The sequence below is a fragment of the Watersipora subatra genome, chromosome 6, assembly GCF_963576615.1.
Source record: "Watersipora subatra chromosome 6, tzWatSuba1.1, whole genome shotgun sequence".
Lineage (NCBI taxonomy): Eukaryota > Metazoa > Bryozoa > Gymnolaemata > Cheilostomatida > Watersiporidae > Watersipora > Watersipora subatra.
In genome coordinates, this window is record NC_088713.1 from 56,661,759 (window position 1) to 56,674,705 (window position 12,947).

The window sequence follows — 12,947 nt, forward strand, 5'->3', positions numbered from 1 at the left end:
TAATATACTTACCAGGGTCTACTCGTATACACGTTATTATACTGACAGGTGAATATGGGGCTGGTCTGGAAAGACAAATGATGATTCCGTGTATTCTAAAATTGAGTTTCCTTCTCGAGAGTCGTGTCCTCTCTTCATGAATTGCAAAGGAATGTCAGATGAATAAATGGTAAGGTTTGAAAGCAACAGTACATTGAACTTGCTAGCATATGATGAGCAAGTCTAAGGTTTTCTGTGTTCCGCAATCCAACTTTCTGTAGTACAGCATAAACATGATAAAAAAACATGTCAAAAAAGAGTTATCATAATAAAACAGAGAATAACAATAATAATTATAATAATTTTCTGATGTATTATTCCTGTTTTCTCTCTTCAATTCGTGTTCAATTTTAAAAATGAGCTAATTTAGGAACACTTTGAGATGCTTTCAATGTAAAGGCTTAAAAAAGTCACCATCATTGAATCAGCTTTTACAAAAACACCAGATCAGAGTCATTGATGTCCTCACATCAACTCTCTTTCCTAATAAAATGATATCATCAACTTCTGGCTCACTTGCTTTCCATTTTGCGACCAATCAATATCTTATCAGGTGACTGCATCTGGCAACAGTTTTGTTCAAATTCTTAAAGCAGATTTATTTTCATGCCTCCAGCCTAGCCTTCTATTATAGCTCTAGTAGTTTTCATGACTTCCAAAGTGTTTGAGGAGTGTCTCTAAAGGTTAGATCTGGTCTATGAAGTTGTTTATATTCCAATTTTATATCAGGAGTTGTCATATTTTGCTGTAGGCTGAGAACACATCCATGAACAATGGGAGATTATAGTAAAGCAAAATACCATAGCTTAGTAAACAAACTTGGCTACTCCTGCTAGCCGCATAGCTCAAATCATAGCTGCCATGTGTTTGCTATATTCTAGCAAACGAAACAGGACAGAACAGGCGCATGAAAGCTCAATGAAATTTCATAGAATATGAAATTATCTCACAATCATAACCGTAAAGATGCTCAAGTACTGCAGTTATGGAGTATAATTATTACTAGTACTCAGGTAATTCTGTGTGTCATGAGAGGTCATCATGTGTAATAACTATGTGCATAATTATTCTATTATTATTTAATGACAGTATATTTTATTATGACTGGTACTCTAGCAGTTCTGTGTGCCATGAGAGATTATCATGTGTAATAACTATGTGCATAACTATTATATTATTATTTAATACCAATATATTTTATTATTGCTAGTACTCTGGAGTTCTGTGTGCTATGAGAGGTCATCATGTGTAATAACTATGTGTATAATTATTCTATTATTATGTAATGACAGTATATTTTATTATGACTGGTACTCTAGCAGTTCTGTGTGCCATGAGATATTATCATGTGTAATAACTATGTGCATAACTATTCTATTATTATTTAATGCCAATATATTTTATTATTGCTAGTACTCTGGAGTTATGTGTGCTATGAGAGATTGTCATGTGTAATAACTATGTGCATAATTATTCTATTATTATTTAATGCCAGTATATTTTATTGTGGCTAGTACTTTGGAGTTCTGTGTGCCATGAGATATTATCATGTGTAATAACTATGTGCATAATTATTCTATTATTATTTAATGCCAGTATATTTTATTGTGGCTAGTACTTTGGAGTTCTGCGTGCCATGAGATATTATCATGTGTAATAATTATGTGCATAATTATTCTATTATTATTTAATGCCAGTATATTTTATTATGGCTAGTACTTTGGAGTTCTGTGTGCCATGATATATTATCATGTGTAATAACTATGTGCATAATTATTCTATTATCATTTAATGCCAATATATTTTATTATGGCTAGTACTCTAGAGTTCTGTGTGCCATGAAATATTGTCATATGTAATAACTGTGTGCATAATTATTCTATTATTATTTAATTCCAGTATATTTTATTATTGCTAGTGTTCTGGAGTTCTGTGTGCTATGAGAGATTGTCATGTGTAATAACTATGTGCACAATTATTCTATTATTATTTAATGCCAATATATTTTATTATGGCTAGTACTCTGGAGTTCTGTGTGCCATGAGAGATTGTCATGTATAATAACTATGTGCACAATTATTCTATTATATTTTAATGTCAGTATATTTTATTATGGCTAGTACTCTAGAGTTCTGTGTGCCATGAGAGATTGTCATTTGTAATAACTATGTGCATAATTATTCTATTATTATTTAATGCCGGTATCTTTTATTAGTGCTAATACTCTGGATTTCTGTGTGCCATGAGAGATTGTCATGTGTAATAACTATGTGCATAGTTATTATACTATTATTTAATGCCAGTATATTTTATTATGGCTGGTACTTTGGAGTTCTGTGTGCCATCATAAAATGTCATATGTAATAACTATGTGCACAATTATTCTATTATCATTTAGTGCCAGTATATTCCATTATGGCTAATACTCTGGAGTTCTGTGTGCCATGATAGAATGTCGTATGTATTAACTATGTGCATAATTATTCTATTATCATTTAGTGCCAGTATATTTCATTATGGCTAGTACTTTAGAGTTCTGTGTGCCATGAGACATTGTCATTTGTAATAACTATGTGCACAATTATTCTATTATTATTTAATGCCAGCATATTTTATTATGGCTAGTACTCTAGAGTTCTGTGTGCCATGAGACATTGTCATTTGTAATAACTATGTGCATAATTATTATATTATTATTTAATGCCAGTATATTTTATTATGGCTGGTACTTTGGAGTTCTGTGTGCCATCATAGAATGTCATATGTAATAACTATGTGCACAATTATTCTATTATCATTTAGTGCCAGTATATTTCATTATGGCTAATACTCTGGAGTCCTATGTGCCATGAGAGATTGTCATATGTAATAACTAAGTGCACTATTATTCTATTATTATTTGATGACATTATATTTTATTATTGCTAGTACTCTGGAGTTCTGTGTGTCATGATAGAATGTCATATGTAATAACTATGTGCACAATTATTCTATTATCATTTAGTGCCAGTATATTTCATTATGGCTAATACTCTGGAGTTCTGTGTGCCATGATAGAATGTCGTATGTATTAACTATGTGCATAATTATTCTATTATCATTTAGTGCCAGTATATTTCATTATGGCTAATACTCTGGAGTCCTGTGTGCCATGAGAGATTGTCATATGTAATAACTAAGTGCACTATTATTCTATTATTATTTAATGACATATTTTATTATTGCTTGTACTCTGGAGTTCTGTGTGTCATGATAGAATGTCATATGTAATAACCATGTGCACAATTATTCTATTATTATTTAATGCCAATATATTTTATTATGGCTAATACTCTGGAGTTCTGTGTGCCATGAGAGATTGTCATATGTAATAACTATGTGCACAATTATTATATTATTATTTAATGCCAGTATATTTCATTATGGCTGGTACTCTGGAGTTCTGTGTGTCATGATAGAATGTCATATGTAATAACTATGTGCACAATTATTCTATTATCATTTGCTGCCAGTATATTTCATTATGGCTAATACTCTGGAGTCCTATGTGCCATGAGAGATTGTCATATGTAATAACTAAGTGCACTATTATTCTATTATTATTTGATGACATTATATTTTATTATTGCTAGTACTCTGGAGTTCTGTGTGTCATGATAGAATGTCATATGTAATAACTATGTGCACAATTATTCTATTATCATTTAGTGCCAGTATATTTCATTATGGCTAATACTCTGGAGTTCTGTGTGCCATGATAGAATGTCGTATGTATTAACTATGTGCATAATTATTCTATTATCATTTAGTGCCAGTATATTTCATTATGGCTAATACTCTGGAGTCCTGTGTGCCATGAGAGATTGTCATATGTAATAACTAAGTGCACTATTATTCTATTATTATTTAATGCCAATATATTTTATTATTGCTAGTACTCTGGAGTTCTGTGTGTCATGATAGAATGTCATATGTAATAACTATGTGCACAATTATTCTATTATTATTTAATGCCAATATATTTTATTATGGCTAATTCTCTGGAGTTCTGTGTGCCATGATAGATTATCATATGTAGTAATTATGTGCATAATTATTCTATTATTTAATGCCAGTATATTTTATTATGGCTATTACTCTGGATTTCTGTGTGTCATGATAGAATGTCATATGTAATAACTATGTGCACAATTATTCTATTATTATTTAATGCCAATATATTTTATTATGGCTAATACTCTGGAGTTCTGTGTGTCATGATAGATTGTCATGTGTAATAACTATGTGCACAATTATTCTATTATTTTGTAATGCCAGTATATTTTATTATGGTCAGTACTCTAGAGTTCTGTGTGCCATGAGACATTCTCATTTGTAATAACTATGTGCACAATTATTATATTATTATCTAATGCCAGTATATTTTATTATGGCTGGTACTTTGGAGTTTTGTGTGCCATGAGAGATTGTCATGTGTAATAACTATGTACACAATTATTCTATTATTATTCAATGCCAGTATATTTTATTATTACTAATACTCTGGAGTTCTGTGTTACTTGAGAGATTGTCATGTGTAATAACTATGTGCACAACTATTCTATTATTATTTAATGCCAGTAGGGCCTATATTTTATTATGGCTAATACTTTGGATGTCTGTGTGCCGTGAGAGATTTTCATATGTAGTAACTATGTGCATAATTATTCTATTATTATTTAATGCCAGTATATTTTATTATTTCTAGTACTCTGGAGTTCTGTGTGCCATGAGATCATCATGTGTAATAACTATGTGCATAATTATTCTGATAAGTGAGGACGTAGCTGATTGGTGTAGTGGTTAGAGTGTCGGTATGCAATGTCAAATATCTGAGTTGAATTCTTATTTGAGGCATTTATTTTTAAAGTTGTAAGCGTAGCTTCGGATGGACAGATACGGCTCCTAGTATAGTAAATATTCCTACCGTTATTGTCCTTCTGCACTGAACTTGTAGTATAACTTTAGTCAGTACTTCATAATAAAACTGTTTTCCAACATTTACTCATATAAATATATATTTACAGGCTAGTAGTCTTCTTATTGCGACAGAGTCTCATGCAAAGTTGTTGCTATGTCGGGGCAGTCAAGCTAAATACAGAGGGTTTCCATGTACCTTGTGGACCCTTTTTCACACACTAACTATAAATGCAGGTATGTGATTAATTAGACCTGGCCACTTTAATTTTGGAGTAATCAGCACAATATTGTGAGGAAGCAATTCCTCTTGTATTATTTTACTATATTAATGATTCTTAGCCTAATAAACATAGTGATAAAATATTTAATCAATAATATTTATTATTTTATATGATAATATGCAAAGATTTGAAGATATTTGAAGATATGCAAAGTGAAAGGGTCAGTATTCTCTCTGTGAACAATACAGTTGAACCTCAAGGTGTGAATTTAATTCATGCTGTGATTAAACTCGTACATCAATCAACTTGAATGTCAATCAAATAAATCCCATTTCCAACCACTGATATCAAGTTAATCTCTGACCTGGAAAAAATGAAATCTGTAATTTAGGGAAATAATCAGGTTTTCTAAATAATAAATACTTAAATATCATCTAACAGTGCATGATAAAAGCAAAGAAAAAGTGTTACTACGTCAATGAAGGATATTATTTAGCTGTCTAACTTTAGCAACGGACTATTACAGCCAATAGAAGTGGAGGTGGCTGAAGCAGAGCATTTTCTCAACTTTAAACATGAAGGGCATTTTCCTTGGTAACAAAATCAACAATGATATGGATTAATTCTATGTTTTTCAATGAATACAAGAAATCATGTATTTGCAAGACAATAATCTGTTTTGTTAACTTTCAACTTAAACTTAACATTGTTTATTTAATCATCACTCTTATTATTAGTTATATTCTCATCTGTTTCACTTTTTGGTCTTTTGAACGAAAACCTATCTAATGAGATTTGCTTTTTCCTGCCTTTTAAACAGTTTCCATCCTGTCTTAGATAGTACGAAGGATGCAGTGTTTTATACTTGATGCAGAATAAACGCGTGACATATACCAGTCCTTAATTGGCTTTCACTTCTTATACGTCATGACAGCTTCTTAAAATATGGCTGGCATTTCAAATTTGACGAAATGACAAACACAAAACTCGGCTTGAATCATGGCTCATAAATCAGAAACGCTTGTATATTGAGCTGCTTTGTTCATAAGTCAAGGTTTGACTGTATGTAACTTTGTGTAGCATCAGCAGCTGCTAGAAAAGATGAGAAGATAAGGAAAACTGAAGATGTCTGCTATGAGGCACTCGAGTCCGTATACGTGGTTATGTGGCACACTTCTTTACCTGCGCTGACTGCAGGATCAACTTTGCTCAGATGGCTGTTGAAATTCCTAAACTGAAGGGAAAGTCCAACAGTGATTGCGCTCTATGGCTCTGGGACGCTCATAACAGGGTGAGATTTGCTTATTTTTATCTTCCATATCGGGGATCGTTTGGTTCAAACATCATATTTGTACTAGATATTGATTCATTGAGTTTATTTTGAGTATTTAAGGAAGAGCGAGGCATTTAGTGCTTGTATTAATTTACATTAGCAACACTAGGTTTATAAAATACATAGTTGCACTTTTAATTTAACTGACTTCTAAAAGCCTTTTATTGTGCAAATCACTTAGTATGCATAGTAGCAATAATTCAATATGATTATTTATAATTTATTACTTTAAATTTCGTAAACATTTGATACTGATTACTGATTTCATGTTGACTTTTGCCTCCCTCCGTGTCACCTTTGATAGAACTGTTGCTATTAATGAGTCTGCGATGCTGTGGGGATGTGAAATATGTGACGTGAAATAGCAAGAGATTACTGTATTTACATTTGCTGACTGCTAATATCAGAATATGTTAATATAATCATAAGTAGAGGTTCAACTATAGCTTAACTGCATTCTCTATAGCAATAGTTAGTTATGTTATATCAACCGTTGCTAATCATGTCTATAATAACAGAGATAAAATGATAGTATATATGATAATTCTTTACTCCTCAATATCGAAACTTAGTTTACTCATTGTGGCCAGCTTCGTAACCTTGACCCAAAACCTTTTTTCACGGTAAAACTAATAATTCCCAGATCCCTCTGTTTTGCTACCTTTCGGTTGGTAGCGTTTTTGATTTTGTGATAAGATAAGTAAGTAGAGATTTAGCTTTAGCTTAACTGCATACTCCGTTGTTTGGTTTGTAGCGATTTCGATTTTGCTTTGATCCCTTTGTGTATCAACACAAAGTGTCTAATCATCTACATTTTATTATACTGTCAGGCAAACAAGAGGTTGGCTGGAAAGACCAGTGAGGATCCCGTGTACCCTAAAATTCAGTTTCCTTCTAAAGAGTTGTGTCCTTTATGCAGGAATCCCAAAGGAATGTGGAAGGAAGAAACGGTAAGGTTTAAAAGCATCAGTAGGTTGAGCTCTCTAGCGTATGAGCAGGCTTAAGCATGTATGTTTTTGTCTAAACCATCAATCAGTAAAAGATTCTATAATTTGATTCACCCGAATACATAAGAATGATATAGACATAGAGTTACTCTCATTGTGAACTATCACAGTTGTGTTGGTGTATCCATCAGGGTGTTTTCTATCTAAAACTATTGTTATTGTCACAGTCAGCTTATTATAAACCTTATCACTCAATCATGATTATAAGCACTGATGATAGAAACTTCCTTAACCTTGTAAGTATGGATACACATCTCTTGTTTTCCTTTCATGGGTTGATTTGTTTGGTGGGTTGACTCTGTTCACTCATCTCGTCATAAACTAGACATAAAAAGCTTTTGGTCAGCAGCCAGATCTGTTTCATTGCTGGGTCAATTTTTGAAAATTGCCTCCCAAATGTTTTTCTAACTTTTGTTTGAACAACGTTGATGGTGGCACAGTAACATCAGGTTGAACTGTCATTCAAGTGTGTTATTTCTACTGCACAGACGCCTCGCAGCGTTTCGTGGCAGCAATTCCCTCTGATAACTCCTCTTCTTTTGCACTTCACTTCCTTGAAAGTTTGTTGAAGCTCTAACTTGCTTCAGATAGAAAATACATGCAAAGGCATGACTTGTTCTAGACATTTTTCCTATATCTATTGAGGCCAAACACTCTAAATGTTGTACTACATCCCTCCATTGGTATAAAACCCTCCTCTCCTACAGGATTGGTCACGGTCATCATGTGGGCAAGGTCAGGGTTGGGTTATGAACATGTCAAGCTCTTTTGGGATTAACCTGAACATGGCACCAGAACAAAGAAATACGCCGAATAAGGCACCTTACAAATATTTACAAATTTACAAATATTATGAACAATGATGGCTATTTTACTGATCTGTTGGTTTCTTTTTGTTAGAAAATAAATATAGTTGTCTAATATTGTCACAGTTATGATCAGTCAGTTGCCATTCACAAGCATTCATGTTATTAATAGTCACCATTGTAAAATGGCCCACATTTGGTTTTAGATTTAAATTTTGAGTATGAAAATTACACTGCATAACTTTGCCTGCTGTCCCATCTTATTGGCCAGGTCAAACAATGTGACAGTGATAAAGGACGTTGTCATTTTTTGGTAGGGGTGGCAAAATATTAATCAAAAACTAGGAAAAAAAGGTCGTTGTTTGGGTGAATTCGGGTAAATTATATTTAACTTTAAGACCTCTACCTCATACTAAGACCTCTACCAATCTCAAATTTTGTGAAAATGGGTAATTTGAATTGTTTTATTTTTCTGGTTAGGTACTACCCCTACGCTGTAGGAATTCAACGTTTGCTGATTTATGTGTTGTTATCAGCGATCAACGCATCTCTGCAATAAAAACCTAGACCCAAAAACCTAGCAAGGAAACGCAACCACCCCGTGAGAATTGTGTTAGCCCCAAAACCCAGGTTAGTGCAATCTCAACGGAGCTCGATCAACAAACTTCGCCACCTGATGGCCGTGGCCAATCTGATGTCAATATTATTGACCCCTCGCAAAATCCATACTGTGTCTTGGACAGCAGTTCTTATTCTATGGGTCAGTTTCTCCATCAAATGTTTTTAGCGGGAGTGTTCCTTTCTTCTTTGGGTGAGAAGAAATACTTCTCTTAGACCATAGAATAATTTCTTTGTATTTCTGCAATGGGCAGTGGTTGGTAGGCTTCGTTTTCTAATAAATGTGGTTTTGGTTCTGTGATGTATTGCTAGAGTTCAGTCCTTACTGTCCTAAAAGTTTAGCTTGGCTGTCCTTCAGTCCTAAAAGTTTTGCTTGGTTCACTCTGGCGCAACACAACAGATACTGACTTCTTGCAACATTTCTTTCTTCAAGTTCCTAGCTTAACTTCACATCGTCCTCTCTGAACCAATCTTAGTGTCTTTCGAACAGTTGGCCCAGTAGCCTACTTCATATGCTGCGTTTAATGTCACGGTCTTTAAAGTCCCACATCGTTCAGTGACCTCTTATTATCTTATGTAACTTTCATTTATTTTCTCCTCTAGGCTTTCTCGAATCTTACTGTCTTTTGGCATTCCAACTTTTAGGTTTTTTGGTGGTTTTGAATGGGTCTCCCCATGTTTCGTTTGTATTGCGACTGTTATCATGGAATAGACTATGTTTTGGTCTGCACATCATTATGTACCTCTATGAACACAGGTGTCTAAACATGTCTCCGGTCTACTTGCTTTGTAATCACAGTCTAGTAGGTGCCAATGTTTGGACTTTTGACACATCAGTGATGTCTTATGTTGACCCTTGTATGTGATGAATTTATGCTCTGAGCAGAAAGCAAGTAGAAGTTCACCGATAGAGTTACATTTGCCTAGACCAGGAGCGTGCAACATGTTTCTTTTGAGGACCAGTTTTCAATATTTGAACAATACCTAGGGCCAGAAACCTACACAGAGAGAAATTTTGATTGAATTTTAAATCATTAATAAATCTAAATTCAGGGTGACAAAACTGTACTCAAAATTGATTTAATTTGCATTTAATAATGATTTACCTATGCCAACGCATACTGTGGCTATTAAATCATATTATGATTGATAGCTGAGCTTTTTTACAGCTTTGCTAGTGCCTTTTCAATCATATAATGATTGATGGTTGAGTTTTTGTATGGGTATACTAGTGCTTGTTCAATCATATAATGATTGAAAGTTGAGCTTTTGTACAGTTTTGCTAGTGCCTTTTCAATCATATTATGATTGATAGTTGAGCTAATGTACAGGTATGCTAGGGTTTCTTCAATCCTATTATGATTGATTGTTGAGCCGTGGTACAGGTATACTAAGGCTTCTTCAATCATATTATGATTGATAGTCGAGTTGTTGTACAGGGATGCTTTTTGTTGAAATAACCAAAACTAAATGATTCTGTGATTCAGTGCTGTGCTGCTATGGATGCTCCCTGTTCATTCATGGTACTGTCATTTTTAAATCAGAATAAAATTGTAGTTTTATACCGGGAGAAGACAATTACACACTTGAGTGAACTGATTACTATTAACTTCTTATTTTTATTTTCATGAAATACTGAGGTTAAATATATGTATAAGCAAAATATATTATGATAACTTTAAAGCTATAATATGAATAAAAAGGTTAAAAATGAACTGTTTTGCAATGAAGTACATGTATTTACATGTAAATGTTTACAAATAATTATAAAAGAGAAAATATTTTAATTGAGTACTAGCGACACCAGCCGAGATACCATCAGTTGGAGTTCTAGAGAAGCTGTTACTTGACTATCCCCATCATTTGAAAAAGTCTCATCTGCAATGCAGAGGTTGTTGTCATCAATGATGAGAGCAGCCGTAACAGACATTCCACCAGAACCCAACTGATGAATGGGCTTGGATGTGGTACCTCTGGTTAACCACAAACAAACACTTAACATAGGCCAGACATGCATCTACCTCAGTTGCCATCAGGAACACTGCTCCTGTTGACAAAACCAGGTAGATGCATTCCTGTTCATTTGTCAATACAATGGCTCCTCTGCTGGTTTCATCCAAGGTACTTTGCGAAAGTCTCTCCATAAACAGGTTGGTGGCTGTCGACTTGCCCCTCAAAACACATTGCTTTTCATCATCAAGCTTGTCACCTATAAAATCACAAAGGTAAATTGGTAAAAATTGGTACAAAGGTAAAAATCATAAAGGTAATAGCACAGTTCATAACTAATAGCTCATGTAAATGTGCTAAAACTAGCAATATAGTGGTGTGGGTAGGTAGGATTAATGATTAGGAGTTACCTAACTCTGTGTTAAAGATTGAGTGATAATTATAATACAATTCATAACTAAGAGCTCTGGTTACAACTAGTAATATAGTTATGTGGGTAGGTAGGGTAAATGATTAGGAGTTATCTAGCTCTGTGTTAATGATTAGGAGCTATCTAACTCTGTGTTAAGGTCTGGGTGATGATAATAATACAAGTCATAACTAATAGCTCTGGCTACAACTAGTAATAAAGTTATGTGGGTAGGTAGGGTAGATGATTAGGAGTTATCTAACTTTGCGTTAATGATTCGGAGTTATCTAACTCAATGGGGAATATCGATTTACTCAACATACTCTTACAATTTGAATTAATGTTTTTCAACTTACTTGTTTTAACTCCTTCTGTTTCCTAATAAGGAGAGTTTGAGTTCTTGAGATCATGTTAGGCTGAAGGTTGGCCAGCTGGTGTTCCATCAATTTTATAAAAATATCTTCATCAACGCCTTGGTCTAAAATTGATAGAAAAATTTAAATGATATATTCTGGTTGAATATGTGAGCAATTTTTTCATAGTTGTTCTGTTGTTTCTGTGAGGTTAAATATTCTATTATATGTTTTAAACAACAGACAATATATATTAAATTATAAAAGATTTGAGATTGTGAATATAGTCTTAAAAATCCCAATACAGCCGCCATTACTCTTGCTCCAAGGGGTGTGCGTGTGTTCTATGAATTTTTGTGATATCCAATGATGTAGTTTTCAGGAATTTTACATTGCTTAGTGACAGAAACATTAGTATGACATTTATTATAAATTTTTGGCTAAATAGTGCCATGTTGTATGTTATACAAACTCACCATGGCAGGCTTTCACAATTGATTATCCAAATAACTGCAGAAAGTGTGATGGCACAGATGACACAAGCTCTTCATGGTTACTTGCTTCAATATTGTCTATGTCGTCACTACGATATATTTTTTAATTATCTGAATAGTTGTCTATTGTGTTGTGTATCCTACTAGGTGATCGCTTTAACAGTATCAAGTGCAAAATGACCATTGCCAGCTTTAATTCTACAAGGATGATTTGAAAATGCCTCCCTTGTTTTCATTTGTCAATGCGATGAATAGGCTGCCCAGCCCCTGAGCTGCCTATCATCATCATAGATATCGGCATTTATAGCTTTAAAGCAAAACATGGCCAATTTGTTGTACATGTATTGAGCAAAAATACTGTGAATAATAGTTAACCCAAGGAATGCAATGATTTTAGTTTGTATTTTTAAGCTAGGAATACAGAGAATTTTAAAAACCCCAAGATGGCAACATAAGTAAAAAAAGACATAATTAATATGAGTTAGTCTGGATAGGCTCTCTTGGAGAGGGAAAGAGCCGTGCCTCTACCCCACCACGCAATATGTGTAGTGTAGCTACTTGATTTGACTTGAAAACAAATAGCTTATCTTATACTGAATATTGTATTATGGATACCTTAATCATTTCAGTTGGGTTGAGTATCACATAGATGTTGCAACAGTGGCGAAGATGTGCTGTGTTAGGAATGCATTACTATCATGGTTTTTCCTTATTACCACGTAAATCAAATTTTGTGTATATACTGTATAGCACCAATA

General features: G+C 33.6%; 1 protein-coding gene across 1 annotated transcript in view; it reads right to left on the reverse strand.

The window, feature by feature from the left end:
* LOC137398385 (serine/threonine-protein phosphatase 6 regulatory ankyrin repeat subunit B-like) overlaps nt 1-12,947 on the reverse strand; it is a 78,194-nt gene that overhangs the window by 48,883 nt on the left and 16,364 nt on the right. The gene's annotated exons all lie outside the window — the stretch shown is intronic.